This window comes from Trematomus bernacchii, unplaced genomic scaffold (assembly GCF_902827165.1).
Source record: "Trematomus bernacchii unplaced genomic scaffold, fTreBer1.1, whole genome shotgun sequence".
In the NCBI taxonomy this organism is placed as follows: domain Eukaryota; kingdom Metazoa; phylum Chordata; class Actinopteri; order Perciformes; family Nototheniidae; genus Trematomus; species Trematomus bernacchii.
The window spans coordinates 1,523,722-1,541,537 of record NW_022987801.1 but is presented as its reverse complement, the minus strand read 5'-3'; the positions used below and the strand labels follow the sequence as shown (position 1 = coordinate 1,541,537).

Below are 17,816 nucleotides of genomic sequence, written 5' to 3'. Positions count from 1 at the left end.
GCTCGAACGTGTGCTGCCTGGACGCTGCAATCATGTAGCGCGTACTATCCGTGCTGAGTGCGCTGACTTTTCGTACAATGTCCCACTGTCTGGCTACCTGCATAAAGTCAAGTGCTCGGCGCAGTTGTCGGCGAAATGTCATTGAAACAGCTCCTTATATCCGTTAGCGCAGCTAGCTAGCACCAGATGCTAACAACAACAACACGTAAGGTGTGCCTCGCTCGCGCGAGTCGCGCCACACATACACACTCCCTCCCGGTCCTCCCGATGGCCAGTCCGGGCCTGCCGGTGAGCGTGGAAGTGTGGTCTGCCACAAGCGGGCGGCAGGAGCGGGCTGTCAGCATCAGCTTGTAGATGGTATTTTAAACTCGATGCGCTCTGAAACTACGGGGCGGCCGAGGACAAAAAATACACATGCGTTAATCGCGTTAAAATAATTAGTGGCGTTAATTTTTTTTGCGTTAACGCATTATTAACGCGTTAACTTGACAGCCCTAATTTTTATGTAAAAAAACTGAGATTTCATATTATTTTTATTTTTCTAAATCTCTCTAAAGAGGTCAAATGTCACTTGTTTTGCATCAATCTTGATACAGGGTATTTACAGATGGAGCATCTTATTTCAGACAGTTTGAAACGCGAGGGTCGTGATTGGTCCGTGATTGGTCCGTGATCGGCCCGTGATCGGCCCGTGATGAAGAGCCGGCCCCCAGTCTGACTTGATACCGCCCCCGTGATAAATACATTTAATTATTGTGAAGCCAGCTGCAATGGATCATTGATCCACCAGGGGGTGCAGTGGGGTTCCACACTGGAGTCATGTGAAATCAACTTCGACACAGTAAGCTGGATGTACAGTATGTCTGGTACTAATGTATAGCGGATCTTTGTTAAGATCCATATGTCACGGATAGGATCATAGTCTGTGCTAAATAAGACATGTAATCATTTACAAAACATCACCATGTTGTTATTTAACAAAATAATGTTGTTTAGTCGAAAAAAACGAACGAGAGGAAATGGAGCCGGCTCTCCCGATTTTTAATCCTAATTTAATCATCATCTTCACCACGATCATTTATGTTTATGTTCGCCGAATTGACATGAAATCACTGACAAATATGAATATACTGTATTCAACTTCATTAAAATGTTATTAACGTGCCTAAACTCAGTAATTCACTAAAAATATTTATATTTTAATGGAGATTTGTCAGGCAGATCAAGATCCGCGTAGCGGAGGGATCTTGATCCCTGGGTGTTATTTTTCCCCATAATGACCAAGTCGCTGCAAATTATCCCGCTTATTACATGGCCACATTCTCAACAAAGTAACGACATGACTCCCAATATTAATTGGAATGCTTTTATGGATTTAGAAAATGTTTTTATTGATTTAAAAAATAGTTGTATGTATTGATTTAAATTGACATGCATCCGCCAAGAAAAATAGTCCGTTGTTACCGTTTTTTTAAACAGTCAGAATGAAACGGCAGCTCTCAGCTGTGTGTTTACACACCTAATGGCCCATCACCCACAGCTCTCCCCCCCCCCCCTGATCTTTATTTTCCAACAGTTAAGTTAACTGTAGGTTACTCTGAGTGACAAGCTTACAGTTAGTGAAGTAACACTAACTGACTGTTTCCACTCGGACTTCAATACAGCAACACCATTGTTTGGTTTCCATGGTAGCGTGTCTCTTTAGTAGCGTGCACTCCTTTCCTGTAAATTACTAAATTAGTTTTTAACTGAAATGATCAAATAAAGTCAAAATGTCACAGTGTTTACAAACATTGTGTTACGGTTTTGTATTTATGTTTTCATTTTCCACCTTTGTTTTGAAATGTTTTCCTCCTTGTGTCTTCTCTGTTCCTTCTTCCTGTGTTTGACTTCCTGTCGTTAGTTTCCCTGGTGTGTCTGATTGTCTGATTGTGTTCACCTGTTGCCCTTGTGTTTCTGCCTCCCTTACCCCAGCTGTGTCTTGTCTTGTGATTACCCCTCTCTGTATTTAGTCTCGTCTTCCCCTGTGTGCCTGGTCGGTTCATTGTTTGTTTTTCCTGTCTCCCTCCATGTTGGTCACGATCGTTTTTGGTATTGTATCTTCCTCGTGTTACCTATGTGTTTCATGCAATGTTATTTACGTTCATCAGCTTTGTAAATAAAGCTCGTTTTTGTTTATAGACCAGTTACCTCTTTTGTAGTCTGCAGTTGGGTCCTACCCTTTCCACATTACCTAACAGAATGAACCGACCAGCTTTGGACTCAGCAGATTCAGAGTTTTTGATGCTACAGGCGGAACGTCTTGGGTACTCTCTTGAGTACCTTTTTTATACCTGGTATGACGCCACATCTCTACGGGGTAGAGTGGCTGCTTTGACCGAGGCACGCCAGGAGGTTGCTCGCAAGCCCTGGCTCAGGGGTTTGTTGCCTGAGTGGCTACAACATTTTACATGTAGTCCTGGAAGCTTTTCTCAAGCCTCTAACCCTTTCCTGGGATCCGACTACTGTCCTGTTGGAGGTCCACGGCGTCTCCAAAAGGCCTCTAAGAGACGCAGGGCCAGGATTCCAGCCCGTGCCCCAGCAGCCATGGTTCCAGCCCCAGTTCTGGTCCCAGCAGCCATGGTTCCAGCCCCAGTTCTGGCCCCAGCAGCCATGGTTCCAGCTCCAGATCTGGCCCCAGCAGCCATTAGGTGCGTTCACACCGGAGTACTTTGGTGTACTTTTCCCACAATAGTTCATCAGAACTACGATATATTTGCGTTCACACCAAAAAGCCCCAGGAACTAAAGTAGCTCAAATGAGTTCGTCCGACCCGCTTTTCAGCCCCTGCTACAGAGCAGGGACTGTCGTGGGAGAAAACAGTTTGTACGTCTGATTGGCTGTGCGGAATGCAAACCACGCCCGTTTGACTCTGATTTTTTTTTTGGAAGCGGCCATTGTATTTGCTCGTTTACCCGAAGAGATTACTTTTGTGAAAGCAGTTATTATAGCAACACTAAATAAATCATCGGAGCGGTGGAATTGATGAGGATGTCTCGGCGCTTCTAGCGATTTACTCTGAGGACGCGAAGTGCGGCATTCAGAAGCTTCTACTGCATGCAGTTTCAGTGGATCAGCAAAGTTAGCAGACCTGGCAAAGTCATGTCGTGATGACTACGAAGGTAAAATAAAATACATGCACTGCACTGTTTTAATCTGCACAATACTGGTCTTGGATGTACTTTTATTTGCTCAGTAGATCGAGCTAGCCATGCTAGAACTTGCTAACGTTAGGTCCAAGCTGGCTAACAACATCTAGCTAGCTAGCTATTCTCAGCCGTGCCCGCTATAAACACGTATTGACTTGTGAATAAGTGTGCAATGTTCTGTAATTTGCTTCACTAACTCATGGCACTAATCGTGTGTTTCAGGCGAGGTGTTTCTCTCAGGATTAGAAACTAGTTTTCCCCTCCGGGATAAAACGATAATATAACGTTAGCAATTAGCATGCTAGCTGGACCTCTGTGGCTACACTGAGGTAAACAATAGATTGTAGTTGCTATAATTTCAACTAATTTGCAACATTCATTCTACATGTTAATGGTAAAAGCTTAAACAGTTGATTACCTGCATGCCACAAAGACTGATGTTCTAATATTTTTGCACATTTAAGTAGAAATGTAATTGAAATTCTATTTACTGCCTAAACATTGTTCCTTGTATTATCCTAAATAGTTTGACCTTGTTTCCTCAGAAGGCTTCTCAGACTACATGGAGGATCCCTCAGAGAAACACAGTTTCCACGTTCAGTTCCCCCCCGCTGAGAGTAGGCAGCTCCACACCCTCAGGACTACCATCCTGACCGCTGCTGCCATACTGCAGCAAACGGGAGGGAACGGAGGTGAAAACACACTTTATACATTTAGATATGTGGAGCACAAAGAAAAGCATTGCTAAAAAACATTTAGCAGCTAAACTGTGGATAACAAGTAAACCACATTGGTTTGTTATTCAAAAGCTTTTTGAATCATTACATGTCACTTGTTAGACGCTTTTATCCAAAGCTTACATACTCAATACTGTGGGCAATCCCCACAGGAGCACTTTGGGGTGAAGTGTCTCAGGGACACAACGACATGCTGACTGCAGTGGGGTTTGAACCTGTGCTCCCCTGATCCGAACACCAATGCACTTATCCACTGCGCCAGACGCCTCCCTATCATGTCCTGAGAGCCCTCCATCCCCCAATTGCTAGTGCCTTCACCATTTAAAATGTTAATAGTCAAATCAAAGGTGTTCCCTGTGTTCCTCCTGTTGTGTGCCTGCAGAGACAGATTTGGACAATGTTGTGTCGTTGTTGCGATTAAACTGATCTTGTATCTTGCATATTTCACCTTAGGAAAGTGGGCACGCGATGAGCTTCCTTGACACCATCATGGCGATGGCCCGCCGTGCCATGGTCAGCAAGGAGAATGAGGACCTGCGTGCCAAGGAGATGCACGACGAACGGCTGCTGCATTCACACAAGGCCCAGGAATCGAGGTGGAGCAACAAAATACCTTTCTGGCTGGGCTTCTGGCAGTGCTAAGCGAGCTGATTAAATCCAACAGGCCTTCAATACAAAAATTAAGAAAAACTTGTCGTTGATAAACTGTACAATGACTTGTTGGGAGGCGCGTGGTGCAGTGGTCTGGTGCGTTGGTGTTCGGATCAGGGGAGCACAGGTTCAAACCCCACTGCAGTCAGGATGTCGTTGTGTCCCTGGGCAAGACACTTCACCCCAAATTGCCTACACCTGTGACAGTTAATTTTGTATTATTGTGATTATATATATATATATATGCCACTGTTATTAATACTGACACCTAACTTTGCACAAAGGTGTGTCTGCTGCTGAGCCTACCTATTGTTATTATATTTATATATATATATATATATATATATATATATATATATATATATATATATATATATATTTATATATATATTTATATATATATATATTTATATATATATATATATATAGCCACTGTTATTATATTGTTTTGATACTACTGACACTTATTGATCTGCTGCTGATAAATAAAAGAGAACCTACATGCACGGCACTAGCATCATGACTGTCTTTGTTTAAACCAGCAGCAGTGCAGCGGTACACAGACTAACCTGTGTGTGTGTAACGTAGTTCTTCAGGTGTGCATGCTTAACATGTATGTATACAAACGTTTTTAAAGAGCTTTCAACCTCATCCCATTGTCTTTAACACACATTTAACATAATATACTCATTAATATACAAATATACAGTATGAGTACTGTTTTGATACTGACATTTAATCTTTGCACTAAGGTGGGTCTGCACTATTGTAATTGTGTCTGTTGACTGGTAAATAAAAGAGAACCAAATGCACTGTACAAAATATCAGCTTTATTGTCAATTTACAATTTCCATGCTGTTCAGATGCCTCTCCACAACGTTGCTTCCAGGCGAATACAGAGGAGTTGAAAAGAGCCCTTGGACATTCGGAAATCTTCGATCCACTGCACACGTTGGCACCACCTCCCACCAGGCCGACGTTCTATTGTTCACCCAGAGTTCCGTAGTATTCGCATATCTGGAACACATACAAAGACACAAATTAGCCCTACATAACTCCATAAATCCTACATTAGATAGTATTAATGTGATTTAATGAACGTACCATTGCTGTTCTTTGGGCGTGATAACGGCCATCCTCGGCTGTACAACGGCGAAACATGTCCATCGCGTGTGATTTCGTCGTCTAATCCTTTTGTTAAGGCTTCTTAACCGCCTTCGCCTCAGCATTTCTATTGCATTTGAATGGTCGATCTGTATTTGTGGCTGAGTTATTGGCTTAAATAACTCTGTTACGAAGCTGTATAACACGACCATCAAAACGTCAACTCCATACCGTGTCTGAGGTCGGAAGGTAAACAGAAGCATCCAGCGGAAGCGGAAGTTTTTTTTCTTCTTCTCTCGGTTTTTTGGCGGATTGCAACTTTAAGGTGCATACCGCCACCTACTGTACTCGCCGTAAAGTTGTTTGCAGCCTGCCAGGAAAACCGAAGAAGAAGAAGTGACGTCAGCGGCTCATTTGCCTAATCCACCCCCAGGAACTCATTTTGGTGTGAACGCGATCTGCTTTAGTTCGTCAGAACTAAAAGAACTCTCATGAACTAAAGTTCTCAGGAACTACTGTGGGAAAAGTACTTGGTGTGAACGCGCCTATTGTTCCAGCTCCAGATCTGGCCCCAGCAGCCATTGTTACAGCCCCAGCAGCCATGGTTCCGGCCCCAGTTCCGGCCCCAGCAGCCATGGTTCCGGCTCCAGTTTCGGCTCCAGTACTGGCTCCCCGGCCGACGCCAGCCCCCCGTGTTTTGTCAGTGGTTCGGCCGACTCCAGAACCTCGTCTCCTGTTGGCTCTCCGGCCGACGCCAGCCCCCCGTGTCCTGTTGGTTCTACGGCCGACGCCTACCCCATGTCCTGTACCGTTGGAGGTCCCGCCGACTTCTCTTCTGCCGGGGGTCCTGCCTACCCCATGTCCTGTACCGTTGGAGGTCCCGCCGACTAATCTTCTGCCGGGGGTCCTGCCAATCCTATGTCCTGTGCCGTTGGAGGTCCCGCCGACTACTCTTCTGCCGGGGGTCCTGCCAACCCTATGTCCTGTGCCGTTGGAGGTCCCGCCGACTACTCTTCTGCCGGGGGTCTTGCCAATCCTATGTCCTGTCCCGTTGGGGGTCCCGCCGACTACTCTTCTGCCGGGGGTCCTGCCAACTCTATGTCCTGTGCTGTTGGAGGTCTCGCCGACTACTCTCCTGCCGGGGGTCTTGCCAACTCCATGTCCTGTCCCATCGGGGGTCCCGCCGACTACTCTTTTGCCGGGGGTCTTGCCAACTCCATGTCCTGTCCCATCGGGGGTCCCGCCGACTACTCTCCTGCCGGGGGTCTTGCCAACTCCATGTCCTGTCCCATTGGGGGTCCCACCGACTACTCTTCTGCCGGGGGTCCTGCCAACCCTATGTCCTGTGCCGTTGGAGGTCCCGCCGACTACTCTTCTGCCGGGGGTCTTGCCAATCCTATGTCCTGTCCCGTTGGGGGTCCCGCCGACTACTCTTCTGCCGGGGGTCCTGCCAACTCTATGTCCTGTCCCATCGGGGGTCCCGCCGACTACTCTCCTGCCGGGGGTCTTGCCAACTCCATGTCCTGTCCCATCGGGGGTCCCGCCGACTACTCTCCTGCCGGGGGTCTTGCCAACTCCATGTCCTGTCCCATTGGGGGTCCCGCCGACTACTCTTCTGCCGGGGGTCCTGCCAACCCTATGTCCTGTGCTGTTGGAGGTCCCGCCGACTACTCTCCTGCCGGGGGTCTTGCCAACTCCATGTCCTGTCCCATCGGGGGTCCCGCCGACTACTCTTCTGCCGGGGGTCTTGCCAACCCTATGTCCTGTGCCGTTGGGGGTTCCGCTGAGGGTCCTGCCAACTCCACGTCCAGTATCGTTGGGGGTCCTGCCGACACCTGGTCCGCTGTGGGTCCTGCCAACCCCATGTCCTGTCCCGTCGGGGGTCCCGCCGACCACTGCTCCGCCGGGTTTCCTGCCAACACCAGATCCTGTCCTGTTGGGGGTCCCGCCGACACCTGTCCCGCCGGGGGTCCTGCCAGCTCCATGTTCTGTTCTGTTGGGGGTCCCGCCGACACCTGTCCCGCCGGGGGTCCTGCCAACTCTGTGTCCTGTCCTGTTGGAGGTTCCGCCGACACCTGTTCCACCGGGGGTCCTGCCAACTCTGTGTCCTGTTCCGTTGGGGGTCCAGTCGACACCAGCCCTTGCTCCATCCGGGGTCCCATTGACACCAGTCCATGTCATGTCCAGGATCCCGTCTACGCCTGTTCCGTCGGCTCCGGTTCCTGTCCAGCCGACAACGGGTCCTGCCCGGCCTCCGGAGCTGTCCCGTCAGCGCCTTCCTGCCCGTCCTCCGGAGTTGTCCCGTCAGCACCTTCCTGCCCGTCCTCCGGAGTTGTCCCGTCAGCACCTTCCTGCCCGGCCTCCGGAGCTGTCCCGTCAGCGCCTTCCTGCCCGTCCTCTGGAGCTGTCCCGTCGGCGCCTTCTTGTTCGCCCTCGAGCCCGGCCCCCTGAGTGCCGCGGTCTTCGCCCTCGAGCCCGGCCTCCTGAGTTCCCCAGCCGTGGTCTTCGCCCTCGAGCCCGGCCCCCTGACTCTTCCAGCCGCTGCCTTCGCCCTCGAGCCCGGCCCCCTGAGTGCCGCGGTCTTCGCCCTCGAGCCCGGCCTCCTGAGTTCCCCAGCCGTGGTCTTCGCCCTCGAGCCCGGCCTCCTGACTCTTCCAGCCACTGCCTTCGCTCTCATGCCCGGGCCCCTGAGTTCGCCCGCTGTGGTCTTCGCCCCTTTTTGGACTCTGCCTTGCCCCCGGGCCGTCCGCCCGGGACCCCTTCCGGGCCCGTCCTCCGGACCCCCTCCACCCACCCTTTTGGTCCTGGTTGTGCGTCCCTCCTCCGGGCCCCCTCCGCCCACCCTTCTAGAGGTTTTGGACTTTTTGGGGTTTTCTTGGGACGTCTGGAATCCGTCCCTTGAGGGGGGGGTTCTGTTACGGTTTTGTATTTATGTTTTCATTTTCCACCTTTGTTTTGAAATGTTTTCCTCCTTGTGTCTTCTCTGTTCCTTCTTCCTGTGTTTGCCTTCCTGTCGTTAGTTTCCCTGGTGTGTCTGATTGTCTGATTGTGTTCACCTGTTGCCCTTGTGTTTCTGCCTCCCTTACCCCAGCTGTGTCTTGTCTTGTGATTACCCCTCTCTGTATTTAGTCTCGTCTTCCCCTGTGTGCCTGGTCGGTTCATTGTTTGTTTTTCCTGTCTCCCTCCATGTTGGTCACGATCGTTTTTGGTATTGTATCTTCCTCGTGTTACCTATGTGTTTCATGCCATGTTATTTACGTTCATCAGCTTTGTAAATAAAGCTCGTTTTTGTTTATAGACCTGTTACCTCTTTTGTAGTCTGCAGTTGGGTCCTACCCTTTCCACATTACCTAACAGAATGACCATACCGTTCACCAGCCCCCACTGTTGAGTAGGCTATACTCTTTGTTTAAAACTAATTGGCCATCGGAATGTGTGTGTCCCAACCCCCCCTGTGATATCTCTTCTCCAGCAGTCTGTAGGTTTGTGTTCGCATATTTATGCTGTCGCAGTTCCTGTTGTTTCTATCGCGCATTGCCAGTATGAAAGGGTCTGTGCCGGAAATATCAAGATAACACGGCAGGTTCCGTTACAGTTTGTTTTCATCTGATTTCAAATAAACAAAGTCTTGGCTTTCAGAATATTAAACTTGTTTCGCCAAATTTAGATGATAAATACAACTATGAAGCTTGTAACGGCATAATTACTTAAGCGGAGAACGGGGTAATTTAACGTTACAGCAGGCATAACAACAGCCGGTGTTTATTTTATTATTATATATAGTCGTTATTCATTTGTTTTAAAGCTCAATAAGGAAGATTTAAACTTTCACACACAGCTTTCATGTGAAATCAACTTCGACACAGTAAGCTGGATGTACAGTATGTCTGGTACTAATGTATAGCGGATCTTTGTTAAGATCCATATGTCACGGATAGGATCATAGTCTGTGCTAAATAAGACATGTAATCATTTACAAAACATCACCATGTTGTTATTTAACAAAATAATGTTTAGTCGAAAAAAACGAACGAGAGGAAATGCAGCCGGCTCTCCCGATTTTTAATCCTAATTTAATCATCTTCACCACGATTCTGTATTCAACTTCATTAAAACGATCAGGACCCTGGGTGTTATTTTTCCCCACAATGAGAAATGGTCAGAAAAGCAGAAAAAGAACACTCAAACCGAGAGATGAGTTATTACAACGTGACTTCACTATTATTTAACAACTGTTTTTATTGGGTTCTTTTATTTGGGGTTAAGTAGAGGTGAATTGCACTAATGTGGGAAAGATCGTGATGTCTCCTCCGATCAGCTTTATGATCTTCGTTCTCCCACTGTGTAGATTGGGGGACCGCCGTCCTCTGTCTTCATCGCGTGAAACAGAGGATTTCGACATTCTGTATTCCTTGCTTACTTCCTTAAACCTTTTCTCCTCCTTATCTCTTTCATGACTTTTTATTTAATGCCGGTGTTTATTTTATTATTATATATAGTCGTTATTCATTTGTTTTAAAGCTCAATAAGGAAGATTTAAACTTTCACACACGTTGACCGGCGAAAAACTCTGCCCGGTTCCTTCGGCCCCCACCACGTTGAATAAACAGAAGGCTGCTTTTGTGGAGGAAGTTACAGCGCTACGTACGCACATTTAGCTTTCAGTGTTACTGACCTGAGATGTTTTTATTACATGAATTAATTACATTGACCATACCGTTCACCACCCCCCACCCCCCTACTGTATGTTGATTTTTGACATGTAAATGGGTACCTACCCCCCTCTGAGTGAATACCTGTTGTACCTGTCCGGGGCTAAGCCCATAGGACGATGCTCTGATGTCATCACCCTCGCACATTTGTCATACAGATGAAGCGTCTTATTTTGGACAGTTTAAAGTGCGAGGGTCGTGATCGGTTCATGCACGTTCCGTGATGGCCGGCCGGCCCCCAGTCAGACTTGATACCGCCCCCATGATAAATACATTTAATTATTGTGAAGCCAGCTGCAATGGATCATTGATCCACCAGGGGGTGCAGTGGGGTTCCACACTGGAGTCATGTGAAATCAACTTCTAAATAATAGATGTTGTTTAGTCGGAAAAAACGAACGAGCCGGCTCTCCCGATTTTTAATCCTAATTTAATCATCATCATTGATGTTTATGTTCGCCGAATTGACATGAAATCACTGACAAATATGAATATTCTGTATTCAACTTCATTGAAACGATCAGGATGGGTGTTATTTTTCCCCACAATGACCAAGTCGCTGCAAATGATCCCATGTATTACATGTACATGGCCACATTCTCAACAAAGTTACGTAACGAAACATTCTGTATTCCTTGCTTACTTTTTATTTAATGCTTTATAACAGCTGGAATAGTTCGTTTAGAACAGGCACCTCACTCGCAATCTGCTCCTCCGCAACGCCTACCACCTACCTCCGGCTGAAATTATGAATGTACAGTAAGGCATAGTAATCATAGATAACACGGCAGGGTCCGTTACAGTTTGTTTTCATCTGATTTCAAATATTTCAAATGTCTGAAGTTAATAAATACATTCTCAGTGTTCAAGTCAATAATAGTCATATAAGAAAAGTACTGATCTAATAACAGAGATTTTATAAGGACTTTTCAATGTTCGACATCGCTCATGTGAAATACAGTAAAACTGGATGTTGTGGTGCCGAGAGGCGGGGTATCAAAAGTACAAGCTAAACTTTTATTTAGCATCTGAACACACTTGTAAACAACGTGATGCCCGGGAAGCGAAGACCCGGCGGAAACAGCTGGTCTGGTTCACTAAAATGTCCGTGTACAGTATATCTGGTACTAATGTATAGCGGATCTTTGTTAAGATCCATATGTCACGGATAGAACTATATATTGAGCTTTAAAACAAATGATATATATTATAATAAAATAAACACCGGCTGTTGTTATGCCTGCTGTAACGTTTACTTTCTCCGTTCTCCGCTTAAGTAATTATTACTTCCTGGTTAGCTTTCCGCTCGAAATTTAAATCTGAAAATGGCAAAATAACGGAGAAAAAAACGTTCACAGAGAAGACGACAACAATTGTCACTTGCACTTGTCATTTAGCATCTGAACACACTTGTAAACAACGTGATGCCCGGGAAGCGAAGACCCGGCGGAAACAGCTGGTCTGGTTCACTAAAATGTCCGTGTACAGTATATCTGGTACTAATGTATAGCGGATCTTTGTTAAGATCCATATGTCAGTAGAGATGGGATGGCAGAAGGTGCTATATATATATATATATATAATTCCAAAGCTGGTAAAGACCTTTCAAATTTAGCAATAATAGTCATATAAGAAAAGTACTGATTTGTTCTTGAATCAACTTTTTTATGGAAAATGTTTTATGTAATTTTATTTCATTTTAAATAAAATGAAAGACATTCACAGTTAATGTAATTAGATATACATTATTAATGCCATACATTTTTAAATGTAATTAGATATACATTATTAATGCCATACATTTTTGCATAAATATTTATTCAGTATGATAGCTGTCTAACAGAAGTTAAATCCATTTCTCACTTATTCTGACAATGTACATAACCCCAAATAAAAGAACCCAATAAAAATAGTTGTTAAATAATAGTGAAGTCACGTTGTAATAACAATAACTCATCTCTCTCGGTTTTTTTTGTTTTCTTTGTGTGCTTTGCCAAAAGCCACTGTGTCAAGTGTCCTAGTTGGGTTACCGTAACGAACAGCAGCCGGCTCTCGATTTTTAATCCTAATTTAATCGTTTATGTTCGCCGAATTGACATGAAATCACTGACAAATATGAATATACTGTATTCAACTTCATTAAAATGTTATTAACGTGCCTAAACTCAGTAATTCACTAAAAATTACTGATCCCTCCGCGTCGCGGAGGGATCTTGATCCCTGGGTGTTATTTTTCCCCATAATGACCAAGTCGCTGCAAATTACCCCGCTTATTACATGGCCACATTCTCAACAAAGTAACGACATGACTCCCAATATTAATTAAAATGCTTTTATGGATTTAGAAAATATTTTTATTGATTTAAAACATAGTTCTATGTATTGATTTAAATGTACATGCATCCGCTAAGAAAAATAGTCCGTTGTTACCGTTTTTTAAACAGTCAGAATGAAACGGCAGCTCTCAGCTGTGTGTTCACACTCCTAACTCTGATCTTTCTTTTCCAACAGTTAAGTTAACTGTAGGTTACTCTGAGTGACAAGCTTACAGTTAGTGAAGTAACACTTTTTTTTTGTGAGTCACGACCTCGCTGTTTCATTCTAACATAACGCTCCAAATATGACTGTTTCCACTCGGACTTCAATACAGCAACACCATTGTTTGGTTTCCATGGTAGCGTGTCTCTTTAGTAGCGTGCACTCCTTTCCTGTAAATTACAGGTCCAGCCAGGCAAAACAGTAATATGAAATATGAACGTTAGTTTTTAACTGAAATGATCAAATAAAGTCAAAATGTCACAGTGTTTACAAACATTGACCATACCGTTCACCAGCCCCCACCCCACTCTTTGTTTAAAACGAATTGGCCATCGGAATGTGTGTGTCCCAACCCCCCCCTGTGATATCTCTTCACAGGGGGGAGAGAGTTAGACGCTCGTGAATTGTCAACGGGGGGGGGTCTCTCTGCACGGAGGAGCCGCGGAGAAGTGAATCACAGTGATCTGCTATTTTAAATTCAACACATATCGACCCTAAATATAGCATATATTAAGAACGAGAAAGTGTTAACATCGTTTTTTGTAAACATATGACCAATGTGCGAGGGTGATGACATCAGAGCATCGTCCTATGGGCTTAGCCCCGGACAGGTACAACAGGTATTCACTCAGAGGGGGGTAGTTACCCATTTACATGTCAAAAAGCAACATACAGTAGGCGGGTGGGGGATGGTGAACGTTTACATTTCTCTACAGCAGTGGTTCCCAAACTTTTTGTGCCCAAGGCACACCAAAGGACAAGTAAAAATCTCAAGGCACACCTATTGTGCGAAATAGCCCTTATAACACGTGTTATCACTCATATCATGTAAAATATCTGTAAATGTGCATAATTATTTACTAATGCCAAATAAAATGTATAGATAGAACAATCAGTGGTTCAAGTTAGTATATTCCTCAGTGTAACATATCCACTAGTTGCAAAGCTTAAACATTTTTATATATTTTTTTATTTTAAGGGAAAGGATGTTTTCACTACTCAGTTTGTCAACTATGTTACGGACAAACTTGATGTCATTACAATCATTTGATTAAGTCCTGCACTTCAAGTAAAATCAAATTTGAAAGGCTCATGAGTCTATTCTACCATATATCCAAAGATTTTTTAAAGTTTAAAAAATAATTGTATTAAAGTTTTGTTTTTTCATGTGATATGTTCAGCACTGTCATTAAGTTTAGGGATATTTTGTATTATAAAACTACCATACAGGTCATTTTGATAGTTTTAAGAGATGTCATGTAAAACTCCAACCTGTGTAGATATACATTATACTATAAAGGATATCAGAAGCACTATTTTAGATATTTTAAATTTGAAAAAATGAGGTGCAACATAGTTGACAATGAAAGTCAAACATTTGACGCAAATAACATAGTTGACTGGACACATTATTAACCATCAGCACTATGTTAATTTCAAGGCAGAAGTGCAAAATTCCATTGATAATGATGTGTAATGACGTCTACATGTCGTACAAATTGTCAACTAGGTTACCTGTCAACTAAGTTACTACAGTTATTACAGTACTGGGTAACTCAGTTGACAGGTAACCTAGTTGACAATTTCCCTATTTTGACCCATCATTTCAATGGTAGGCCTTGCCTGGATGACCACATGTCATTTTCTTGAACAGGTTAACATCACATTTGCACATATAATTGAATTAAAATCATTAAACAATTGTAAACCATAACAATGTACGTAACATTGTTGATTGTCAATGAGTATATTAATTGACCATGTGCTATTATACATAAAATATTGTAAAAATGTAGAGGACAATCACCACAGTGTGTTCAAAATGTCTGCCAAAGAGGAACATGGCATCATGTGATGCTGGTGACATGGTATTGGGACAAACAATTTTTGAGTTAAAGGGGGAAGTTCTGTTAGTAACATAGTTGACAGAACTTTTGCGGACATTCATATATTAAGATATTTAAATTATTTAAAGGGGGAAATCAATTAAAAATATGTTATTATTCTTTAGTATTTAGACTTTTGAAATAAATGAATCATTTTTTAAATTTACTTTAATGGTTTTTATTCATTATTTTGAATCCAAGACACCCTCAACTGAAAAACGGACATAGCAAAAACTGACAATTTAAGAACATCATGACACATTTCAAGCTAAATAAAGCATAGGATGCACATAATGTTTGTGTGATATTATAACATGCTTTCCAATAATAGGCAAAATATTATATTTTTGAAGAAAATAGTTAGAATAATTATAATTATCATCAATGGACATCAATGGACATGGAATGTACCCTAAATTGTAGAATCACTCAGCAGTTACATACACCAAACCTTCCAGTTATATTCCTATAAATATTATGAAGGCTTTTACAGAAGGGTTTGGTCATATATAATTCATAGCCTGAATTATATAACATTTTATACCTAAAAACATGGTGAAAATTGATATTTTAGGGCTGTTGACAGTATTTTCTGATTTATGGAGTGATAAAAAGAGATATCCAAAATCCCTTCTGTAAAAGCCTTAGATACTAATATGACTACAAAATGAAACAATAATTTTGATCCTGGCTTTATCCAAAGTTCAGATTTCGGTTCCTGAAATGTGTTAAAATATGCGCATATTTCATGAGATAATGGTTCATTTGGATATTTAAACATGCTATTTCAGAAAACTTGTAATACAAAAAACAATTGCCTTATTGTAAGTAATTAACTGGAGAAATATTTAGCTGATATCTTTAAGTTAAAAATACCCTATTCACCTGGGGTGTCTCGCCTTAATTAGATGTTTGATAAGTGCAGATCACATAGTAAAACACGTACACAGATACATTATTTTGTATTTTTATTAAATTCGACAATGTCAATTTCACTTTCCACTATGTCCACCGTTGTTTTTCACAACCAATGGCAGAACTTTATTGAGGCCTGTAATTAGTCAACTACAGGTCTCTTGAGTCAGTCTTTTTCTTCCAAAAAGCTTGTGACAAGATGTTATTGCTCTTGGGGCATTAAAAACAAGATTTTAACTTTAGTTTTTTATATAATATCTGCATTTTCTATTGTGAAAAACTAAGTCTTAGTTATTTAATATATAGCGCCATCTCCTGGTTAAACCCTGAAATTGGAGAATAGTGGGAGGGCCTAACATTCCTGAATACTGGTCTTTGGCAGGCAACTGGCTGGCAACTGGCTGGCAGTCGGCAGGAAGCTGTATGCTGGGGTCCAAAATAAGAGGCTCCATCTGTATGTTTACAAAAAACGATGTTAACACTTTCTCGTTCTTAATATATGCTATATTTAGGGTCGATATGTGTTGAATTTACTTTAAAATAGCAGATCACTGTGATTCGGCTTAGTGAACGTGTGTCTCTTCCTCCGCGGCTCCTCCGTGCAGAGAGGCCCCCCCCCGTTGACAATTCACGAGCGTCTAACTCTCTCCCCCCTCCCCCGTCGCACCTTCTAACAGAGCCCCCCCCACATATCAAATCCCAATTTAACCCCTGGCCTCTGGAGCAGAAATGAAAGAGTTTTAAAAATGTTTACGTTTTGGTACGTTTTTAGGGAAATGTTGTAATATTGCAACGTTGGCCTTAGGTGGGAGCAGAATTTCTGTATTTCTACTCACATTGTCTGAATAAATATATTGAACAACTAAGGGTTCATTTGCAGGATTGATTGCTTACTTAGCCCTATATCAGTATATAGCATGAATAATAATCACACATCACTCATATTTGTTATGAATAATCATTTATCATTTATTAAATAGTAAGTCGCTTTGGATAAAAGCGTCAGCTAAATGCAATTTATGAAAGCCTCACTCAGGATTTTTTTAACAAGTGTTTTTATTGCTCTTGGGGCATTAAAAACAAGATTTTAACTTTAGTTTTTTATATAATATCTGCATTTTCTCTTGTGAAAAACTAAGTCTTAGTTTGGCCATAGTTATTTAATATATAGCGCCATCTCCTGGTTAAATCCTGAAATTGAAAATCTGGCAGCGCCCTCTTGGAAAATAGTGGGAGGGCTTAACATTCCCAGATACTGGTCTTTGGCAGGTCTTAGGCAGGTAACTGGCTGGTAGTAGGCAGGAAGCTGTATGCTGGAGTCTGAAATAAGATGCTCCATCTGTACCGGCCTGGCATATGTACTACAGCGTCTCCAGCGCTTTCGAGCGGCAATGGCCAGCCGTGGCCCAACCCCACATTCCCCTGATAGGTGGAGAGTTGGCCCAATAGCCGTAGCGCCACTTCTGTGACGTCATAGAAGTGTTCAAATCTGGATCAGTCTGTATGAGATCCGTTGCAGCCCCTTTTTTAGAGATTTGGGTATGGAGGAAAATAGAGAGGGTTGTGTTTTCTGACACTTGGTGAGTTCCCTGGAACACCGGGGACACATATTCATGTATAAAAGACGTACAAAAGTGCATTTTGCATGATAGGTCCCCTTTAAGCATTACAGCATCTGCCTCTTTGTCTTTTTCGCGGCTGTTATGGCTGTTCTGTCGGCTCTTTCTGGTGGCCGAGTCCAGCGCTGTGCCCTCAAATAAGCGAGCCATGAATTCAGTGGCGGCGCCAGGGTATGGCTGGGGTAGGCTACAGCCATACCAAGACATTTTTATGTCAAAAACTGAGTTTTCATTAGCTGCTAATGGTAGCTTCCAGAGTGTATGACAGCTTCCTGTTTTGTCTCCTTGGATACGAGTCCAAACAACTCACAGACTGCACCGGGCGCTGACGTAGGCGCCCTGTGACCATCAGATTTGACGACGCTGATTGGCTGAAATTATGTTTCGGCGGCATAGTTTAAAGATAGCAACAGTTGGCTTCTGCTGCACTTGCTGCACTCTCGTCTGGGCGCTGTGCATAGCGCCC

General features: G+C 43.5%; 1 protein-coding gene across 6 annotated transcripts in view; it reads left to right on the top strand.

Annotated features, from left to right (window-relative positions):
* LOC117498040 overlaps window positions 1-17,816 on the top strand; it is an 84,582-nt gene that overhangs the window by 53,601 nt on the left and 13,165 nt on the right. The window lies entirely within an intron of this gene.